This window comes from Sturnus vulgaris, chromosome 20 (genome assembly GCF_052056855.1).
Source record: "Sturnus vulgaris isolate bStuVul1 chromosome 20, bStuVul1.hap1, whole genome shotgun sequence".
Classification (NCBI taxonomy): Eukaryota; Metazoa; Chordata; class Aves; order Passeriformes; family Sturnidae; genus Sturnus; species Sturnus vulgaris.
The window spans coordinates 2,719,064-2,742,182 of record NC_142262.1 but is presented as its reverse complement, the minus strand read 5'-3'; the positions used below and the strand labels follow the sequence as shown (position 1 = coordinate 2,742,182).

General features: G+C 49.6%; 1 protein-coding gene across 1 annotated transcript in view; it reads left to right on the top strand.

The window, feature by feature from the left end:
• Nucleotides 1-23,081, top strand: part of CEP112 (centrosomal protein 112) — a 180,561-nt gene extending 157,480 nt beyond the window's left edge. Inside the window, exon 27 of the transcript XR_015807746.1 lies at nucleotides 23,062-23,081. The gene's annotated coding sequence lies outside the window, so the exon portion shown is untranslated. The remainder of the gene's footprint in view (nucleotides 1-23,061) is intronic.
• Nucleotides 23,082-23,119: the final 38 nt, after the last annotated feature.

The window sequence follows — 23,119 nt, the reverse complement described above, 5'->3', positions numbered from 1 at the left end:
GTTGCTGATGTCACTGATGGTCATAAAGCAGTTTGACAAAAGTAGATGTTGGTCAATCAGGGGATTTCAAAACTCTTGTGAAACTCTCACCAGCATCAACTACAGCTTGGGAACCACTTTGAAGCAGCTTATGAGCCTTGTAAGAACTTAAATGTAAGTTTGGGTGGAATTCTCTTGTACTTGTTAACATTGCTCTGACAATTTTTGTAACTGGTAAGAATTAGAGCCCGAACTGAAGGATGAGAAAGATTTCCATAGTTATTTCTTGCCCTCTGCCTGTCTTTCCCCCACTTGGTAAGGAATTGCCAGCTGCCAGGAGTTGGCTTCACTGTCCCTAAACAAGCTCTGCCCAAACCAGCTTCAGTGTGGTTACAACCTTGTTTCTATTTTATATTTATTTAATTCACCGATTTTGCTCCATGAGAGAAGATTGTATCACCCTCTATAAAAACCAAAAAGTCACCATAACATTTTTCACCTGTACCAAGGGAGGTGACCCTTATCAAGGTGACACTTTATTTCAGTGCCACTCACAGTTCTTGTGTTACATGGAACAAAAATGCTCCTTTTTGGCCCAGCTGCAAGAAAAGGGATACAAGGTCCCTCCTTCTGCTTGCATCTGCAACAGAGCTTTAATTGTGCTGGGGACAGCAACTACTCCTGGTGCTTGCCCAAATCTCTCCTGATTGTGGTGGTTTCAAACTGAGAAATTATTTTGCTGCACAGAAAAAAAATATTTTATAGTGATTAGAAGAAAATATTTATTGAATTTTCTGGAAAACATGCACAGCTTTGATCGTGATGCTGAGAGGTCTTGATGGAGAATCTCTATAGGATCTGATTTTTTTTTTTTTTTTTAATTCTCTTAATGCACTGCAAGTCCTCCCCAAATGACAGAATGGACTGGAGGCACCACACTGCTAAATTATCCTTGGTCCCATTTGGAGGGTACAAAGGAAAAGTAAGACGTCACATATTGTATGAAGAAGTTTCAGAACACAAGGTCATTTTAATTCAGCCTTTTTTTTTTTCCCAAGGAGCTATCTTTTCCAAGCTTTGATATTTTCTTCAGAAAGGTCATTTCCTTTAAGCCTTTGTCATTAAAGACTTGTTCTTTAAAGTATGCTATCAAAGCATGCAGAAATTGCAAGTTACTGAAACTAAAATGCATGATCAATTTTAAGTCTGCCTACTAAAGCCCTCTTAGAATTAGATGTGCTCTGGTACTGGTGGCTTCTTTGATAAAGCCAGGGGAAGATATGCAGTTGGTCAATTCAAGCCACAAAAAAAAAAAAAAAAAAAGACCAAAAAAAGAGATGATAATTAAATAAAACTTTTCCTCCCTAAATTGGAAAAAGAAATTGTGAAAAAGCATTGAAAGAACTGAATGAGGGTCTGATCTTGCAAAAACGTGTCTTGTGTGAGGGAAGGAGGGAGTGTGCTGTGTGTGGGAGGTGTTTGTAGCACTTCCACACAGCGATTGAGCAGCTCCGTGGTGTTATCTGACATTTGTCATAATGTAAATAAGGCAAACCCCTGGATAAAATATCCTTTATTTACCGTTTGCTGTATTTCTAGTGGGGCTGATCATTTCTCTCCAGGCGATGCAAACCCATATTTTAGGAGAGATGCAGGAGCCTGGCTCTCAGGAGCTGTTGTGGCTGTGACTGTGACACTGAGCCCTGTGCAGGATGCCGTGGGTGACTTGGTGTGGTGTCACCTCAGGGTGTCAGCACCTGGAGGCAGGTGAGCACCAGGTGCCCCTCAGGGACCCTCCCTCCCTGCTCACTGCACTTTAATCCTCGCAGAGGAAGAGCAGGGCTTTGCTGGGCTTGAGCTTTGTAATACGAATGTGGATTTTTGGTGTCACTTTGGAAAATAAATGCTGTAATAAATAAATGTAGAAGAATGGGATGGGAAGTGCTGGGTGGTCCCTCTGTGCTGTGCTGGCAGAAGATGCTGGGTTTGGCCTCAGGGTTGTTTTCAGGAGCATGGTCAGTGTAAGGTACAGAGCTGTGAGCAAGAGAGTGAGAAATGCCAAGTGTAAACTGAAATAATATTTTTAAATTTGTGCAACTCCCAGCAGCTTTCTCACTGATGTGAGCACATCTCTCTGGATCTTTATTTTCCTTTTTTTTCATATAACAGCCATTTCTAAGTAAATGTACATGTACCCATATGAGTGCAAAGCTGTGAAATACCTGCATGGATGCTTAGAAACTTCTAAAAAACTTCTAGAAACTTTTGTTTAGGGATCTGAAGACTAAAAGTCTTCAGTGGCCTAGGGAGTGGCCTAGGGACACTGTTCTAAAACTTCCCTGAATTAATTTTCTGCTTCAAATCCAGTAGGTTTGGCTGAAACAGAGCATCTTTATTAGAAAAAGAACTACTACCCAAATATTACTGAAATCCTCTTTTACATTGTTCCTGACTGTGAGCAGAAATTCCTCCCCTGAATTTGGTGCTATTAATTACCTTCTCTTTTTGATTTGTGACTTACTTTTTGATGTCACTTTTTTGCAGTTTTCACTCCCTCTTTGCACACCTCACCTGCAATACTGTTCCATCATTATAAAAGCACAGTTATATATTATACATAGGTCGGTGTAGCTAAAAATATCTCCAGAGGTTGCAGTTATCAGTCACAATTTTTTTTTTTTTTTTTAACAGAAGTTTCTCCCCTAAGTTGATTCTTCTCCTAATTGTTCTCAGGCTGGTGGGAACCAGTGCAGGGCCAAATTCAGAGCTGCTCTGCTTGGGCACAAAAAGGTTGGGTTTGAGAGAACAACAGGGAAGATCTATCAGAGGAAATCCTCAGTGAGTGCCTGTGGTTAAAGCCTTGCTGGGATCACCCTGGGAGTCCCTGGGGGCTCCTGCAGATGCTGTACCGAGGTCACAGCCTCTGCCCTTGTGTGCCACCAGCTTGGGAGCACCCAGGGCAGGCAGGGGGGGAAGGCAAAGCCTTTCCCTTCCACGCTGGGCATTGCAAGCGGTGTTTTCAAAACAGCGCTTGGGTTTTGATGCTTTGCCTTGATTTGAATGCCCCAAGGGCTCTTTGATTGAGCGTCTTCACAACCTAATGTTCTCCAAGAAACCCAAACACCCGCGGTAATTAACGATGTGCAATTATGGGTGGGTTTGTTTGTATCCTGACCTGTCATCTGTGCTGTGCTGGGGATGGGGATGGATCCTCCTGCAGGGATGGGATTTTGGAGGAGGGGCTCAGCTCACAGCTGAGCTTTGGGAGGGGATGGAGCAGGGGGAGAAGGTGTGAACCCCAGCCAAATTCACACTTTGCATCTGCAGTCACCTCTGGGTTTAACCTTTTCTTGCCCATGGAGAGGTGAAGACGTGGTTGGTCCCCCTTCAAGCACTCGGGTCTGTTATTTTCCCTGCCAGGCAGAGCAGTGTCAGGGCAAAGCAGCTCCGGGGAAAGCAGTGACAAGGCAGAGCATTCCAGGGGACAGGGGAGTGATGTATTTACAGCAGTGCTGCCTCCTGGATGTTCCTGAGCACAGATGAAAGGCTGGCAGGCTCTGCTCTCGATGCAATCTCGGCCCGCGGAGCTGTGCCGTGTTTAACGCGGTTATAAACCGTGTTTTCCTCCCTGTGTGGCTTGACAGAACATCATGTTTAACCTCAGAGTAGATGGGATAAAACAAGGTTCTCTGTCAGGACTACAAATTCATGTTTCTGTCTGCTCCTAAGCTCTGTCTTCCACTCCCAGCCGTGGCTGTTTCCATCGTGTGGATAGGTGGGATGTTTTTGAGGGGGGACAGCAGCCTAAAACCTTGATCTTTTTAATCTTAATTGGGTGTCCTTCCAATTTATGCACCTAAACCACTTAGCCCCATGGAAAAATGCCTTCAGTACCTAAAGAAAAGCCCTTGCAGTGATTTGCTCACCAGCTTGGCCCACATCTGCTCATACCCAGATGTTGTCCCAGCTAAAAGCAGCCTTCATTTAGTCCCAAGTGTTCAAAACATCTTGTAGAGCCCTGCATGGGAGTTAATGTGTAGCAGGGCTCTCAGCTCAGCATCTCTGAATGCTGTCCAAGGCAAATCCATCCCCAGCACGTGGCATTCCCATCTGGAGAAGGAGAACAGGGACCCAGCTCCATCCTGCACAGCCCATGTATGGAAAAGCTCGAGTGCTGATGGTCTCTAGCACAGCTCCCCAATAGAATGGTGTAATAATTAACAACAGCATCTGAGTCTCACAGCTCCTCACAGCCTGTTCCCCCCAGAGCTGATGCTGGCTCCAAGAGCCCCATCTTGATTGTTGATCTCCTTGGGGTGCATTTGATGCATGGAAGATTTGTTGCTCGTGCTTTGGCACATCTGTTCCAGAAATCAGATTGGCATTTCCGCTGGGTGCCAAGAGCTGGGAGCTGTGGAGGGCGCTGCTGCAGACCCCCCTGCATGGACCACAGCCTGAGGGATGATTTGTTGGCATCTCTTTGTTGTTGGCTCAAAATCTTGCCCCGCTCAGTGGTGTGGGAGAGAGCCCGTGATGGATAACAGGATCTCCCTGCTCCCAGTCTGATGGATGGGAGCTGTTCATATGTGGAGCCAAACGTGATGCCTTCTCCTGGGAGTGATGTGATTCCAGGGCTCTTCCAGGACAGCTCAGAGCACCCCCTGAGTGTCCTAACGAGCCCCCTAATGAGCTTTGTTCGGGGGCTGCAAGCACAGCTGCCGTGGGGACAGCTGGGAGACGCACAGAGCTCCTGGGCCCTCCATATGGATGCTCTTGACCTCTGAGGCCTCTGAAACTCCATGTGGCTGCTGAGGACACTGGAAAGGGTCAACCCCTTCTCCACACCCCCAACAAAAGGAGGGTTTGGCAGACACAGCCAGGACCAAGCAGTGAAAAGGTCCTAGAGGGAGGTGGGGGAAGCGCCGCTTTTCCAGGGACAGGGATTTGCAGCCCAGCAAAATTCCCTTGTAAACACGGGCTGGAAAAGCAGCTCCCACATGCACAAACCTCGCTGGGTACCCAGTAACTGGGGCCAGACGGGTCTAACAAGGCTGGGATCCAGCCACTGCCATGGAGAGGCTGCTGCAGCTCGGCCGGGGTGACTTTGAACCCCCTCCCCATCCCCTCAGCTTTGTTCTCGGGGCTATTGTGGGGCTGCCGGAGCCAATCCCTGCCAGCCCCGATTCAAAGTCCAGGTGCCAACCAACTTGAACTCTCCAGCATCCCCGCCGTGAAGCAATTATTCCCTCAGACACATTCATTGTTCTCATTACACCATAAATTGTGAATGAATTAAACATGCACTTACCACTATGCACCACAGCTGTCAAGGAAAATAACACACCAATATCGGGCTGGATCCCGTTCCTGCTCCTCTCCCAGGAAGGTTTGCTGCTCGCAGGGAAGGAGGCAGCAGCCAAGCTCGCTGGGGCTGGTATTTTCTTTATGGAGAGGCCAAATCTCTGTTCCCACTTACAGCAGCTCAGGGCAGGACTGTCTCCCTTGGATTTGATGTTTTAATTATGCTTTTTCTCCCCTTTTGGCCACATCGATATCGCTGCTGCGTAGAGGGAAGGCTGGTCCTGAGCTTCCAGACATCCCAGGTTTTACCTGGGGCACAAAATCCTGCCCTGGGTGTGAGAGGAGAAATCCAGCCTTGCTTTGGGCTGGTGGGATAAAGCCACTGGAGCCAGCAGCACTCCTGTGCCTGGCCCAGAGCCCCCAGCCCGGGCACTGGAGTGCTGGACTAATTCCACAAGCATCCCAGTCCATACTGGGAATTTCACTGTACAAGCTGTAAAGAAAAGGTGATTCAGAGGGAGGCTGTGAAAAGAGAATCCGGCTGCCTGAGTTGACTTTAGGGTGCTGGATGCACACACACACACATACACACACACAGGAACACTTTCCCAAGAAGCAGAGCATGGACATTTATTTATTTTCTAATCTCTACTCCACATCCATGGAGTTTATTGAGCTGGAGCAATCTCCTGGCGTGTCCAGATAAATTCCCTGATTGTTCCTGCTCCAAAGAGAGGACCTGGAGCTGGCAGTTACCTTGGGGTACAATGTTGGGATTCACCAGACAGGATTACAGAGGGAGCTTTTCTTCTGAGTGCAGGAGCTGGAAGTTTGTCTGCATTTCTCTCCTTGCACCGCATCTCCAAGGAGGTTTTCACTTTCTAAGAAGGATGTTACCCACTGAGCTATTCATAGCAGTTAAATGAGAAAAGGGGTTAATAAAATACACGCTAGAAAAAAGAAAATAAGATTAGAAGGACTGATGTTTTGGCTGTGAGGCCTTCAGTGGGCTGCAGAGAGATGGGGGAAAAAAGGAACAAGATTATTATTTCTTTTCTTTCGCTCAAAGAACTTCATGGCCAGAATGGCACCACTAATCCAATTTTCTTTCTAACAAGTATTTTATCAACACCTCTTTCTTTTTTCTCCCCTCTATTCTCCTTCCTTCAGTCTCTACACTGACATCTGATTAGCTGCATTAAAATTAAAGTTTCAGCTCCAGGCTGGCTCTGCTCAGGGGAGCACTCGTGGGGCTCTCAGGAGCTGGGGACCCCCGGGACTGTGCCCATCTTCCCTCTGCTCCCGTGTGCCTGTGCACACACAGTCCCTGCACTTTCTGGGCACCTGGTTTTCCCTGGCTGACCACAGCAAAGTCTCTTTTCCAGGCGCTCAGCCCCGCTTGGCAGAGGATCAGATGCAGCTCCACTGAAAGCAAACAGCCGCCTTTCCGAGGGAGTCAATATTTCGCAACGTGTTACTTCAGTCTTATTTATTATGAACATATTTTCCCTTTTATCCGGGGATTTGCCAACTCTCTGGAGTCACAGAACCTCGCTGCATGCCTCTCCTCCCCCCCTGCCATTCCAGGGAGATCCAGGGGTTTTTACCCAGCCTGGCATCGTCCCCTGCTCTTTCCCAGGGACACCTGAGCTGGGAGATTCGGTGTGAGCAGTGCTGCTGGGTCGTGGATCAGAGTGAGGAGAAGTTCCCATCAGTCTGCCCCAGTATATCCTGGAAGGGTTTCGGGGCAATACATTACAGTAAAACATGAGGAGTTGCTCTCTTGTCATCTGCCTTCTCTCCTAAACCTGCTGGAGGGAGAAAAAGGGAAGATCTGGTGTGAGGGATGGTGCTGGAGGAGGAGTGGCTGGGGGAGACCATCAAGAGGAGACCCTGGAGAGGACCTTTTACCTTGGGCAGAGGAGAAAATTAATTAAAGCCTTAGAAGAAGCTGATTCATCTTCAACAGCCCATGACTGGCAGGGGGATACTGCCCATGACCCATGACCCCCTGTCTGCAGGGGGAAACTGCTGCTGCACTGACCTCCCTTTCTGGAGGTGTGATGGGGCTGGGGCTCTGAGGGCTCCTGTAGCTCCAGGCACTGCTCCTCTGAGTAGGTGGGCTTTTGGTAGTGCTGTTCTTCCCTGCTCTCAAGGATTAAGGAAGAAGATCACTTCCCTGCAAGGTTCAAGGAGGTTCTGAGGTGGCGTTTGTCCACCTGTGAGTGCAGCAGCAGCTCTGAGGCTGCTGGCATCGTGGGGTGCAGCCTTTGCCTGGGTCACTCCTGGTCCCCTGGGAGATAAAAATCCCCCTCTGTGTGTGTCAGGAGCAGAGGTCACAGGGGAGTGTGCTTGGCCACCCTGCTGCTTTCAGAGGGACTGGGATCATGTAGAGCCAAGAGATTTTCTCTACTGTGTTTGTCTCTGTTCCTCAATATAATGAGCTGAAAAAAAAAAGATTGAGTAATAATCATAGTGCAAGAGGGGGTGTCACTTCAGCCAGCCCCTCCTATGGGATGGGGCCAGCCCTCCATGGGATGAGCCAGGGCTGGGGTTTCCAGCAGCTGAGGAGGCTCCCCAGGAGCTGGGCTGTGCTCTGCCCCAGCCCTGGCAGCCTGTCCAGCAGCAGCATTTTTACAGGAACAAGGAGAACTTTATTCCTTTGTTACCTCCTTGGATCACCTCCCTCTTTCCTGAGCATCCAGGTGCTGATAACTGGCCAAAGATCAGAGCAGCTGGAGCAGGAGACAGTGGCTGAGCCCTGGCTTTGCTGCCACAATTTGGGATTACTGTTTAGCCAGGAATTAGTGGGCACAGGGGCCCCTCCTGGTCCTCTGCGTTTGTGCATGGAGGGCTCTGAGGTGGAGAAGCAAAGACCCGCCGTGGCTCGGGGTGTGAGGAGGCATCTCGGGCTGTTCCCATTTGTTCCTAATCCTTCCTGGCTCTTCTCTTCACTGGAAAATCAGACCATGTTGGAACACGACCTTGGTTCAGCATGTTAATTAGTGGGATGTTTAAGATAGGTCAGCAGTTAAGTGTAGGCAGGCACGGTCATGCTCAGTGTAACGTCAGGGGATGGGTGTTAATCCTGCAATTCCAGCGGGGTTCACTCAGCTCCAGCTGGGACAGGGACAGTCAACTGGATCTTTTCGGTCACATTTGAGTTTTGATGGGAAATCAAAATTTTCTACAAGCAGAGAGGAGTTTCGAATTTGTGCTTTTTTCCTCCCCTCCATAGCAACGCTAAAGTTCCAGGGCCAGTTTCAGCCAAAGCCCAGAATGTGGAAATTCTGGGATGCAGCAGTGATCTGTGGTGGGCATGGTGGTGTGACATGGATGGGTGACATTGCCACAGCCCAGCCACTGTGTGCTCCTCTCCTTGCCCAAGCTTCCATGGGAGATGCCATCTGGGTCTGTGAAATGCACAGAGTAAAAAACTGCAGCTCCCGTGTTGTACAGAGTTTCAAGATAGGGTTTATCAGGATTTTCTTTGAGTTGGCCCAGTTTTCTTTGGAAAACCTTTCCTGTCAGCACATTTTCCACTGCTCTGATGGACAAGACCAGCAGGACCCCACTGAACCAGCAAGTGACCCCCCAGTCTAGGCAGTGGCAGCACAAACACCTTGGCATGCACCAGCCATGACCTCCCTCCCTGCATTTCTTCATCCCAGATGTGCTGTTTGATGTCCCTGCCTGGTGTCACCTCTTTCACCAGCCCTGCTCTGGACCCCCATTGCCACGTGCCTGCTCCACAGCCACCGTGTCTGTGCAGGCTTCCTTAGCATTTCTCAATCAACGCTTTCTCGTTAGTGGCTGGGGCCACTGGGAGCTTTGAATGAAGGTGGAGCCAGGCCAGAGAAAGATCCTCTCCTGAAAAATTATAATGAAAGCAATAATGGCTGGGTCCTTGAGCAATGCCTGCCTATGACAATTGTTGTCTGGAGGCTACTTAATTACGAAATTCTGTTCTCAGCCTCGGGCTTCACGGTCTTGTGCCTTTACTCTCTCTTGAGCAATGTTTTATTGCTATTGTCCTCAACCTTCTTCATATCAAGTTCAGAGCATCTGAAAGTTATATGAAATATATGTTGGTTTTCTATTCTATTTGCACGAATTTCTTGTATTGTGGGGTTTGTTTGGTTTTTTATCGGTATCTGAAAGCCTAAAGCTGGGATTATCTAAAGGATTATAGGAGAATTAGGCACCCAAAGCCAATTGATTTTTCGCTGTGAATTAGCCCAGTGCATTTGGAGGGCTGGAGGTTTTGGTCTGTGCTCATGGTTTCAGGTCCACCTTGTAGCATCTCGGTAGAGAGCTCAGCACAACTCGGGTGGCCTTAAAAAGGTGCTGAAGCAGGAGCAGTCAGTAAGAAAGGGCAGGTATGGAGAGGGAGACATGGCCCTGAGACATTAAACCGCCTTTGAAAATCTCCTTCTGACTCCCCGAGGCTCTCTTGAAAACGCCACTCTAAGTTACCATCAATTTTGATAATTAAGCACTGATTTAATTTTAGAGTAACAATAATTGTCAACATTTTCCAACCCAAGCACCTTAAATTAGACACGCAGCTCCGAAGGCTGGCGCGGGATCAAAGCGCGGCGGTGCGAGGTTTTTGGGAGATGCTGAGCACACACCGAGGTTGTGCTCAGGACTTCACAAACCCGGGCCATGTGGGCTTGGTCCCCTGCCAAACGAGGTGCACTCAACATGCGTTTCAACACCTCGCTTTAGGCACCTCGGATTAAAAAAAAAAAAAAAAAAAAAAAAAATTAAAGGAAAAGAGTTGGCTGGGAGTGTTGCTCTGATGTTCCCCGGCCGGTGAAAGCGCAGCTTGGCTCTGTGAGGAGAGGGCTGGGTCACACCTGGCAGCCCGTGCAGGGCGTGACAAGGATGGCACCAGGACAGCAGGACCAGGACACAGCCAGGTGCATCCTCTGAGCCTCCTTCCCCGGGCTCGCCACCCTCCAAGAAGGGGCTCCGGCATCCCACGGTGGCTTTGTGGGGTTGGCAGCTGGGAAAGGTGGCCAAGGACCCCTCGGGTGACATCGGGGTTCAGGTGGCAGGGATGCTGCTGCTCCCAGCCGAGGATCCCCTCTGGGCATCCTGCATGGGATGGAATCCTTCCTGAGAAGGTGCCAAAGCTTGGGCACCCCTTGTTTTGGGGTGGGGGGTAATTTCTGGGGCCGGGGAGGGTCCCCAGCGCCCATCCCGTGTCCCGTCCGTGCAGGGCGAGGTGTCCTGGCGAACATCAAAGGCTGATGGAGCCGATTCTTTATTCGTATCTCTCCGTGCCTTTGATGAGGCTTCACCTCGCCGTGCTCCCCACGCCCAGCCCCACCCCGGGTTGGTGCTTTCGCTTTATTTTTAGCAGTGATTTGGAAATTGCTGGGTCTCCTTCTTTTTTTTTTTTTTTTTTTTTTAAATCTTTCATTCCCCCCTTTTTTTCGCCTCTATTTTCCTTTTTTTTTTTTCTTTTTCCCCTTTTCTTTTTCTCCCCAAGCCCCCTGTCAGAGCTCGGTGTCCCCCCAGCCCCTGAACCCCCAGCCAGCAGTTAAGGGCACATTCACACCTCCTTTCCTTGCCTTGTCTCCCCTTTATTCTTATGAAGCTCTCATTGATTATTGCCCTTAAATTCCTCAGTCCGGTCATAGATAAAAGGATAACCACTTCAAAGCAAAGTGTTAAGAGTTTAACCTCGAGCTAAAAGAGTGGACAACAAGGTAATTGAGGGTAATAACTGATCACAGACCTACTTTCAAAGGCACATGCAAGCCTCACTTTCAGATGGCTTTAATTTTATTAACATTTGTAGCAGCTCTAGATGCTTTTGAATCATTACAAACTTCAAAGCTTGAGGTAACACTCCAAATGGAGAACCTGACACCAGGTTTTTTGTTCAGGCCCACATCATATTGATAGTCTCTCTTGCAAGCATGTAACATCTCTTCTCAAACTATAAAAACCTAGATGAAGAAAATATTGCCAATAGAGAAGATCAAAGCCTGAACCTCCCTTTGAATGATCCCAAAGAAGTCAAAACAGAAAACAACAAGGGGAAAAAAATGCATCTATATTACTCCAACTGTCTTTATCCATATTTAAACTTCTCTGCCGAGGCAGATGAGGATGGATCATTCTCCCTGAGTTTTATCAAACTATTTGGCTGATCCTCTGTTTCTCTTTGGATATTTGGAGCTGGCCCTTTGTCTTTCTGTGGCATTTAAACCCAAGAATTTGGGAACAGCACATAGAGGAACAGCCCTGACCCAGCTGGGAGGGCAGCCAGGTGAGGCAAACCTAAAAAAAAAATACATTTATAAACCGAAAACACGAAGACTAAAATAAAAAGTATGAAAACACGCACAGCTCTCCCTTTTCCAGCCCCTGATAATGCCAGGAATAAAGGTCATGTGTGGATGTTGGGCTGGTTTAGAGCCAAGTGGGGTCAGTGCCCCCATGGCCGGGGATGTGCCCGTGGTCACCCTGGTGCAGCTGCAGAGCCCCTTGTGCCTGATCCCAGTGCAGCCATTCCAGGGACCACACGGTGAGTGAGCCCAGGAATTGATCCAGGGTATAAATAGCCATTTTCTTTGTCTATTTTTTGTGCGGGAAGGGTTATTTTTAGCTGGGTGAGTTCCCTGAGCTAATGCCTGAAGCATTCACAATGAAGGGGGTGGCCCAAGGAAACGGGCTGGCCCTGCTGCCAAAAAACACATCCCTGCTCCCCTCTGCAGAGGGGCTGCTGCCACTTCAGCTGGTGCCCAGGCTCTGTGCAACTTCAGTGGTCAGGGAGAGCCTCCCCAGCCTCTGTAAAGTCACCAAGAGAAGAAAAATTACTTGGGATTTTTTTTTTTTCTTACTGGTGTGTGGCAGTGGTGTAATCCTTTCCTCCTGATTTGCATCGGGGTAATAGCAGTATTAGGCAGGTTATTATTTTAGTGCACTCCAGGACAAAGGGCTGGGTTTGACTCCAGGGTGTTTAACAGTGTGACTGCAGCTGCTCCAGTGGTCACAGAATCATGGAAGGGTTTGGATGGGAAGAGACCTTAAAAAAATCATCTCATCCCCCTGGCATCTTCCACTGTCCCAGGATGCTCCAAGCCCCATCCAACCTGGCCTTGGGCACTGCCAGGGCTGGGGTGATCCTCCTGGGCCAGCTCAGAAGTCAGCTCAGAGCAGCAGAGCCATCCCAGCTGGGGCACAGTGGGCTTTTCAGGGCTTGGTGACCGACCCCAGGTCTCTGACCCAGGGTTTTTGTCATCTCCCTTGGAGCCACGAGGGACAGATCCACATTCCCAGTGCTGGCTGGTGTCAGGTGTATCACAGGAGAGCCTCATCATCCGTGTTCACTTCAAGAGCAGCTGTCAACGTGTCTGAGCTTGTGGAAACCACATCCTTTTAAATGTATTAAATAGCTCTTGAGTCTGCTCTGATATTGCATTCTCCATGAACTGAAATCAATTTAATAGAAGCTGTTCTCTCTGTTCTTGGGTTGGGCATGTTCCTGTGTAATGACAGGACAGTGGTGCATTGCTTAAATCTATGGAATTTATCTATTTTTATTGTCTGAAGTTATGGCTAGAAGAATAATCAGCTATTTCAGCATTTCTTTCATTGAGTCCATCATCAGACAGGGTGGATAACTGGAGCCCAGCACTAAAACATGTTACAGGTGCCCAAGGCAAGCCCATGGATCTGCACAGGACGTGCTCAGAAATCACTGTCCCTGTGGCCACTTGGTTCCACTGGAGCTGCTGCCCCTCCTGTGCCATCCCCCAGGCCAGCATGGAGCAGGAGGTGCCTCATTTTCCTGGGAGCTGATCACCATCCCAATGCCCTTCAGTGAGAGAGATACACTATGGCAGTGCTCTCAGTTAATTTAAGCAGCCAGGCATGGGATGGGGATCATAATCAAAGTGTTATTTCCATGATTACCGAAGTTTTATTTTCCATTTCCAAGCAAACCCCTCCATGCAAGACTGAGATGAGGTAGGTGCTCTCCTTCCAGCTTGCCAGGGGCTTGTGTGGAAACTCTTATTTCCATTCCATGCACAGAGGTGAACAGACCCTCGATGTATCTCTGACAAATTCCTCAGAACCAGTTTTTTTTGGAGGTGTGAAACACCACAGCAGCGTTGTTGTCCTGTAGCCAACCTGACTGTGTTACCCACAGCAGGATTTCAGCTTTTGCTGCTTTCTAGGAGTTTTTAGGGCTTCCCCCAGGTGGAAATGTTCCCATTACAAACTGAACTTATCTCAGGAAGCAGCAGCTGGGACATAGGAGGTGACAGCAACCTCCTGCTCCCCTCAGTGCTTCCTGCCATGGTCACCATCCCCTGTCAGGGGCTCCAGTGCATCATCATTAATGAGCTGATCTGCATGTTTGATTAGAAGGGCTTGGATTAGACATGTGGGGGGGATGTGCTGACCTTTTCCAGGGGAATAACAGCAGGGTAGGAGCTGCTTCAGTGCCAGAGGATCTTGCTGGGGATGGGTTTTGCTACCTGGAAGGGCTCTTGGAAGACAGAAGTGCTGGGGAAATGATTATCCAGACATTTGTGAATGCTACCAGAAAAAAAAATAGGGGGAGAACTCTCAGTTGTGATGTGAAAGAGTCTGGAATATGTTCTCAGGGTAACGGGAGATTTGAGTTAGATTTGTTTTCAAATATTAAAAAAATCCCCAAAGTGTTCTAATCTCAGGCCTGCTGGGAAAAGAAGGAAAAGCCCAGAAGTTGGTTTGGGACTGGGGATGCAGAAATGGGGATATGGTCTGATAACATTCCACTTTCTCCTGAGTGTCAGTAGTGTGAGGTTCTCAGTGCCCCCAGTTTCTTATGGGGAGAAAGGATACTGGGTAATTTCCAGGCTTCTCTGAAAGGATTAAAAAGCAAAAGGAGAAAAGATTAAAATAGTATTTTGATGGTCTCTCCCCTAGCATGAGGATTTCTAGTAAAAAGAAAAAAAAATCATTAATGAAATGTATGTCTAAGCAGCTTTTTTTGGGTCTAGCTAGGAGAGAGACTGACCTCACACTCACCAAGTTTCCTTTCCTTTTAATGAAAAGGGAAAACAAAGCTGCCAATATTAATTATTTAAGGATTATGGTGGAGGTTCCCATGGTGGAAGAAAACACCTTTCCATACAATCAATAGGGCTTTGGCAGAGGAAGATACAATCTACAAAAAAAGAAATGTAGATAAAGTAGGAGAAGGGGGAGCAGTAAAATGTAACTTTAGATGAAATGGCACCAATAGTTTGGTGCTGGTTTGGACACAGATGCTCAGGAGGGGTGACCTGGATGTGAGGGGTGAGGCTTTCTCCGTGCAAAGCCTCCTCTCTCCAGCCTGCATTTCACACCTGGAAATAAAGGCATCCTTAAGAAAATTAATGTTTCTTTTGTGGCCTCAGGACTGGTCCAGCTTTTGAGAGGCATCACCCAGCTCCTGACAGCACCACGAGGGCTGGAATCTCACACCTTTCACTGTCCTTAATTCTGAGAATTGAATAGACAGGCAGAAACAAACCAAAGCAGGTATAATTTTAGGGTACTCAACTTTGACAGCACACCTAAAAATAACCATGCACAAAGGGCTTGGGTTTTTTGGTGGTTATGTTTTTTTACCCCTGGAAGTGAAAAGTTTTATTTGACTTTATGATCTGAAAGTTTTCCACTAGTCAGGAAAGCCTGTTCTCTCCTAACCGTTGTCTCTCCTCCTGCTTTTTCCATTACCATCCTGCTTTAAGGGCTGTGTGGATCAGGATATTGGGGTCCAGGCAGTTTTTTTGGGATGCCCAATAGCAGGCAGGGTGGGAGTGGGCTGTGGCAGCCCAGCAAGCACCGAGCTGCACGGGAAGGGTTAAACTTCATACTGCAGCTGCAAAGCCCAATTTCTTTATTTCCTGTTAATGACATTATTGCCTACATAAAACCATTGAAACATGTTTCTTTCATTTGTTTAATTTCAAATTCTGAGCACACTAGCTGGAAACTATGTTTAATAGTTAAACTGAAAACATTTGGATTTCCTTCCCTTGCTGAGATTTGCAGGGAGTGCACTTCATCCTTAGTTGGGTTTGCAAGGAGCCATTTTTACACAGCCATAGGAGCCAGCCAGAAAACAAACCAGATTAAATTGCAGAATCAAATCACATCAGTTCAGGCTGGTAACACATCATATATTTCCCTTCCTCTGCAGTCAGGCCAAGATACCATCAGCCCCAAATCGTGTTCTCCTCCAGGAGCATCCAGAGCCAGGACACCCCTCTGTGCACGCAGGAGAAGGGCTTCCCTGAGCATGCCTGGAAAAAAATGTTCCCGTTTCCATGAAAAAATGGAATGGAATCTCCTTCAGGCCCTGCTGGCAGTGATGCTCCTGCACCTCCCCACGTTCCTCCTGCTGAAGGTTGATGTGGGAGCACAGGGTGGGAAGGAGGAGGGCACACGTAGGTGGATCTGAGCCACCTCAGATTGGAAGGGAAGTCCTTAAATCTGAGCCTGTTGTGGCAGATAAAGCTCCAGGCTGCCAGAGACACGGTGTCTGGTGATGCTTTTAGCAAAACCTCTGGGAGGGGTTTGTCCCACTGTCTGTTTGTCCCCTCAGGGTGATGGACACCCTTGTTGTGCAGAACTGATTGCTTGCGTGGTGGAGTGTCTAAAAGTCATTTTTTAGTCATAAACACTCAGGATTGGAGCATGGAGAAACTGGGCTTTGAACCACTTCAGATCCAGCTTCTCCTTGGCACTGTGCACTGATGAAGCCCAGAATCACCATTGTTTAACAGCAGCGAGTAGAGGTGGAAAAAGGAGGAATGTGGCCCTGAGCAGGACTGTGAGGAGTGACATGACAAGAGATCCACACTCACTGTTCTGCCCCAGCATCACAGGTACATCCCTGGGAGCCATAGCAGGGCAAAAGAAAATCCATATTTGACTAAAAGAAATCGGGAGAATTTAAATGTTACATTCAAGGGCCATGTGCAGGGACACCTTCCATTAGACCAGGTTGCTCCCAGCCCCGTTCAACCTGGGATGGGGAATCTTGCAGCCCTGCTGTCCTTGTTACTCCAACAGGGAGGTGGCAGAGAAAGCCATGCCTCATCTGTGCACGGTGAGGAAGGGGTGCTGGAAAAAATAAGTCATGGGAAGTTGGTCATAAATATCCTCATTTACCTCTTTTGCCCCCACCCTCTCTTCAATCACTATTCTGTGCAGGTGATGGAAGGAGTTCAGAAATGTTAATAGATAGCAAAGTGCTCGTGTGTGTTTTATCAGCTCTCCTGGAATGGTTAATGCTGATACCGTGCCCCTTTCAAGTCTAAAAAATCTGGGCAAGCGTGTGCAGATAGCAGGGAGTGCACTGAACAAAACATCAAGGAAAAGAGTCTGTAGGGGGGAATGGAAATGGTAAAAGGATTATAGGAGAGAAAATGTATCGGACTTATCTGGCGATACTCGGTAACAAAAGTGTGTCAGTTTATGAAATGAACTTCAAATCCCGTAAAACTAATTGTGTGTTTTCTTGTCTTATTTGTGAGTATCTCTGGCAGTGCTTTTCCCCCCCACTGGAAAAGCATGTCTTTGTGTGGATAATACCCTGTGCCTGCAGTATATCAGGAGATTACACAGCCCATCGGGTTCATACCTCTTAAACTAATGATGTTAAACTAGTTTATTAAAAAAAAAAGAGAGAGAGAATAACTTCAAAGGTTCACATGTGGGTTGCAAACCTCTCATGTCTTCTGTATACAGGGCCTTCCTCTTATTTTGATCAAGACTGTTCCCAGCACTTCTGTTGAAATAGTCTCAAGCCTTTGATCTTGTTATCAGCGTGACCACCAGTGCGAGCGCGGTGACAGAGGGTGACATCAGCCACACTCGTGGGGCTGGATCCTGCCCTCTGTGGGTCCTCCCTGGGCTCTGCCTGCCACTGGGGAGCTTTCCTGCCGGGAAAGGGATTTTTAGACCCCGAGCCCCTGGCCCGCTCTGGCTCAGGGTCTGAATCACCAAGGTGGGAAGAGTAAATGGGGTTCGGGGGAGTTTTCCTGCTTGGCCAGGGAAGGGCAGGCACAGGGATGGAGTGGGGAGCAGCAGGGGAGGGGTTGGAGGGGTCTTGGAGGAGATTTGACCCCCAATGGGGACTGTGCATGGAGAGGGGGGAGCTCAGCATGATTGTTTCATCTTTCCTCCTTATTTTCCATCATGTCCTTGTGACTCCCTGGAAGTGTCCAAGGCCAGGCTGGAAGGGCTTGGAGCAGCCTGGGGTAGTGGAAGGTGTCCCTGTCCATGGCAGGGGCGTGGAACAGGATGAGTTTTAAGGTCCCTTCCACCCCAAACCAGTCTGGGATTCTCTGATTCAATGATCCTACCGTGGTTTTAGCATCAGCAGAGTTGGTGGCAGGCAGCAGCACCGTGCTCTGCCTGGCAGTGGGGGCTGGACAGGCTGTGCTGGCATCTCTGGGCTTTTTGGGGGCTCTCCATGAGGAAGGCAGTTCCCTGGCCCACAGTGTGTCCCTGTGCATAGAGAGGACTCTGACTTTTCCCTGGTTTAGGGCTTGTGGCTCCTGAGGAGCACAGTGTGGGCATTGATTTGGCTGAGCTCCTGGTCACCTGTCACCTCCACAAAGCCCCTTACAGAGACCAACACAAGAGCCCTCAGAGCCTGCTGCTGTCTGAGCTGGTGTTCTGGGCAAAGAGAACAACCCAGAGCTGCCTCTTTTGGAACAAAGCACCTGCCTTGTGGGCAGACAGGAGCCAGGTTAGCTGGGTGCAGTCAGGAGGAGCCCAGGCAGTGTGCACTGGCACATCTGCAACACTCCCAGAGCACTGCAGGCCTTAAAGACCCCTCTGCCTTCTTCTTTCCCTCTTTATAATTTTTTTTTGACTACCTGCTCTAAAAAAAGCTCGAAGAAAAAAAAAATTAATTTCTCTTTATTGTGTAGCTTCACTGTGAGCTGATTCTTTTAATCTAAAATTATTTCTTTTTGGTGCCACAATCTGACTTCAAGCTTCTTTGCTGTCTGTGAACATGACACACAGCAGCAGCCAGAGAGGAGGGGACAGGCTGTGTCTGGCCTTTGCTGGGCACCAGGAGGGCTGAGCACGGCTGGAGGACACTGCTTTAAACAGCTTTTTGCAGTCCTTTTCTCCCTCATTTAACTGAGTTTTTATCTCAGAAGCATAAGGGCTAACAAATAAAATATAAATAGTTAATTTTCCCTCTGTTCAACCTGGGAATTCAGATTCAAGTTTAGACAGGAAAATCAGAAGGAAATTCAAAGATACTCTGCTTTCTTGATGACTGCAGCTGCTACCTGAACACAGAGATTCCCTGTAGATCTACGAACAAGGACTTCCAGAAGCTGATAAAGATGAAGAAAACTCTGGAAGACCTTCCTGTACCTGCCACCGCCTGCCTAGTTCATCGGATTGCTTTCAAATCCCAGGCACTACGTGACTCTTCCCTGTTGGCAGGAGGAGAGAATAGACTCCCTGACTGGACATGCAGAACATGAACGGGGCCACCGCTGCTCTGGGCAGGACAAGCTGCTCCCTGGGCACCTCCACACAAAGCCACGGCCCCAGGGGCTCGCCCTCCCCTCGTTTTGTTCCCTAAGTGTCCCTTCCTGGTGGCTGGAGTAAAGAGGATGGTGAGTTGGGCAGGTGTTTGGGTGGGCTGCTCCTCTGCACGTAATTCAGTCAATGAAGTCCCTGACTGAGTTTCTGGGTTGCTCTCCCAGGGCAGTGTTATTGCACAACGGGATTTGGAGAGAACCAGTTGGTTAAATGACATTTTTATGAAATAGGATGAATGAGATTTAATGAGATTTTCTTCCAAAGGGAATGAGTCCGAGGTTTCCAGCCTCCATTATAATGGCTTAATTTTCTGTGCTGTAGCAGTAAATGGGACTCGGAGAGGTTTTTATCCAACATTGTTTCAAAGAAGGTTGTAAGGAGAAAGAGGTGGTCAAGTCACCTTCTGATGGCTGGAGGTGGCATCATTGCCTCCATCCCAAGGAGCCCACAGGGACACAGGCTGTTCATTCTCCCAGGAAAGGGCCATATTCCATGGCTCAGTAGCATGTGGCATCGTGGCATGTCAATATTTGGCATTATGAGCAGCAAAAGTATTAATAATCCTAATAATTCATAACTGCTTGTTATGAATCAAAATGGCTTTTACTGTTCAGCTCGTGGGCTTGGCAGGTCCATTTGTTTTCCATGTCCAGTGGTGGCCATTCCCAGGCCTGGAAAATGTGTAATTGGGCAGCAATAACAAATTCACCCACGTGTAATAACATTACATTATCATTATTAGCCCAGGTTGCCCAGTCCAGGCATGGTCAGGTCCGTGGTGCTGTGTGAGGCTCCCAGATGGATTCAGCCATTGGATGGGTGACAAAATTGTGGCTTCAAAGGACATCACGTCCAAGGCCACCACGACACTCAGCCTCTTGGGGTGTTTGCTTTTTGTTCTGGTGCAGAGGGAGTTGAGCAGGGCCTGGAGCAGGAGGAATGAGAGCTCTGTGCCATCCAAGTTCCTGGATTTAGGGATGGTGCAAACCAGCATCTCATCCGTACAGAGAAGGGTGGGAAGGGAGAGGGACAAATCTGTGGTTATGATCCTGGGTTCTGAACTCACATTTAGGATCAGGTTTGGCTCCTGGGACCAGCACTGGAGCATCCCTGGGGTGCCCACTGCTGCTATCCCATGCTCCCCATCATTCCCTCGGGATTTCCTTGAGCAGGGCAGGAGGGAGAGGGGTGAGGTGCCAGGGCCAGCCCTGGTGCTGTGAGCAGGGTCCACCTGGGCTGCAGTTCTGGGGCTCTGGGTGTCTTTGCTGGCTGGGATGGGCAGCCCCAGATGTGGGGACAGGGCAGTGTGTGACCCCATGGCCTGGGGACAAGGGCTGGGCCAGTGAGGGGCTTCAGTGCGTGTTTGCATTTCCCAGGAGGTGCCCTAATGATGTTCAGGCACAGCAAACGTGGAAGGTGACGTTTGTTTAGCCAAAGCCTTTTCCACCTGCCCTGCCTGGAGGGACAGGACAAGGGGCAATGGCTGCACACTGACAAAGGGCAGAGTTACTTTGATTATTAGGAAGAAATCCTTCCCTGTGAGGGTGGGCCCTGGCACAGGGTGCCCAGAGCAGCTGTGGCTGCCCCTGGATGTCTGGAAGTGCCCAAGGCCAGGTTGGACACTGGGGCTTGGAGCACCTTGGGACAGTGGAAGGTGTCCCTGCCATGGCAAGGGGTGACACTGGATGGGCTTTAAGGTCCTCTCCAACCCAAACCAGTCTGTGATTCTATAATAATGATAACAACTAAGCCAAGCTGGACCCCATCAGCTCTGCCAGCCAGACCAAGGTGGGCTCTGGACAGAAGGACAGCTCCTGGTGGGGGAACTGTGGAGCCCCTGGGTCCAGCCTCGGAGCAGGCTGAGGAGGAGGAGGAGGGCAGGAGGCTCCTTGGATCTGGAGGGCAGGTTTGGGGGCCAACCCCTAATTAAAACCTTTTGTATGAAGTTCCAAACCCTCCATTCCGTGCCTGGTTAATATTTAACAGCTGGGGCCGGAGATGGGAACACAACTGCGGCCGGGCTTTGGCTGCTGTGCCAGTTCTATTGCAATTGTTTAATTAGCCTGCAGAGCGAAAACAGGCCCGCGGATTACATATATACATATATATGTGTGTGTATATGTATGTATGTATGTATGTGTGTGTCTATATAGATGTACGTGCATATATATATATGTATGTATATATATGTATGTATGTATGTATGTGTGTGTGTGTGTGTGTGTGTATAAAATAATACGGGGACCCGCCCCTTTTTTCCCCCGACATGAAAACTTTTAGCAAAGTTTTTAGTGCCGGGAAGCAGCCCCCGCCCTGCAGCGCTGCGCTGGGCCGGGGAGATGCGCGGAGGATGCGCGGGCGCTGCGCGGGGCGGCGCAGGAAAAGGAGCGGCTGCGCCTTTAAGGCGGCGGAGCGGCGGCTGCGATCGCTTCCCTTTGATAAGGTCCTGGCAACTCTGTAGCCGCCGCGGGATGCCGCGAGAAGGGCGCAAAAAAAAAAAAAAAAAAATCCTGCCTCCCCCCAAAAAATAGAATAATTTGATTTTCCTCACCAGCGCTGATGTACGCACCCCTCCTGCCGCCCCCGCCCGCGCTGAAGCCGCCCCCGAGCACGCCTCGCACCGGGGATGCCCCGGGGGTGGGAGCACGGGGAGGGACAGGGGGTGCTCCTCCGGCTTCTCCCTCTTTCTCTTTTTAATTTTTAAAATTCTTTGAGGCCTGTTTTTGCCTCTTATTTTAAATTTTTTTTTTCCTTTTTTTTTTTAAGTGCGCTACCGCCCTTGCAGGACCGCTCCGGCGGGCTGCGCTTTGATGCTGCGGGGGGAGCCCGGGGCGGGGGGCGGAGGGAGGAGGGGGGGGCGGGACCTGCGCTTTTGTATTTAAAATAAATAAAATAAATAACCAGGGGAGGGAGGGAGAGGAGGGAGGCGCGGATCGCAGTGGGCTCCTTCCCTCGCAGCCCCCCCCCCTCCCTTTACCCCCCTCTTTCCCCGATGCTCTCCGATGCGGTTGCACCGCCGGGGAGGAGAGGAGGAGGAGGAGGAGGAGGAGGAAGGCGAGGAGGAGGAGGAGGAGGAAGGCCGGCGGGGGGAGCGGGTGCAGCCTGCGCGCTGCCGGCGGCGGGGAGCGGCGGGGCCGCGGGCGCGCAGCGAGCTCCGGCTCGGCGGTGAGTGCCAACTTCGGGGGCGGCGGCCGCCGCTTCTTCTGCTTGAGATACGGGCTTCTCCTGCTAATTTCAGTTATTTCCTTAATTTTTATATATATATTTTTAATATTTTTTCTGCGCGGTGCCCGCGCTGCCGCCCTCCGCGGGCGCGGAGCCTCCGCGCTGCCCGTGCCCGCCGGGGCTCGGCTGTTGCTCTCGGCTCGGAGTCGCTCCGGACTTTTTTCCCCTCTTTCCTCCCCCTCCGACCTCCCTCCTCCCAGCCCGTCGCCATTTCTGGAGCAGGTTTTTATTATTATTATTATTATTATTATTATTATTATTATTATTATTATTATTATTATTATTATTTTGCACGTCGGGAAGCGCGGGGCTGGGGGCTGCCCCCCTCCGACCCCCCCCTTCCCATTTATTGCCCCCTTTTCAAGAGCCGGGGTTGCTGTCCTCGGCTCCAGGGGGGATGCGGGGGGCCCGGGATGCCCCGCAGCGCCCAGGTACGGCCGCCTCGCCTTCACCCATCCCCGGGGGTGTTTTTTTGGGGAAGGGGGGGGTCCCTGCTCCAGCTTGATTCCCGCAGAGAAGCGCCCCACAATCGCTGCTGGCGGAGGGGGGACACACGGGACACACGCGGGTCGGGCAGGCGGGGGGAGCGGGGCTGGGGTGAGGGGCAAATGGAAACCAGATGCCGGGGCAGGGACGCCCCGAGCTGCCGAGGGCTGCGGGGGGGCCGCGCTGACACCCCCGCGCCGGCCCCGGCCCCGCTAAAAGTGCGCCGGGAGTTCAGCGGAGCGGATCTGATAGTCGCGATCGGGCTGGCGATAGAGCCGCGCTCCCTCTGCCCTGCCTCCCTCTCTCTCTCTCCTTTTCTTTCTTCCTTTTTTTTTTTTTTCCTTTTTTTTTTTTTTTTTTTTTTTGACTGTGAGGAGTTGAAAAGCCTGTTTACTTTTTGCCTTTGATGTTGGGAGGATCTGGTTTTGATTAGATCAATACTCCTTTTTTCTTCCCCCCCCCCTTTTTTTTTTTTTTTTTTTTTTCCCTTTGCAGAGAGGAGGCTCCGAGGATCCCCTGCTGACTCCAGGCAGAGGCAGGCAGAGGCACAAGG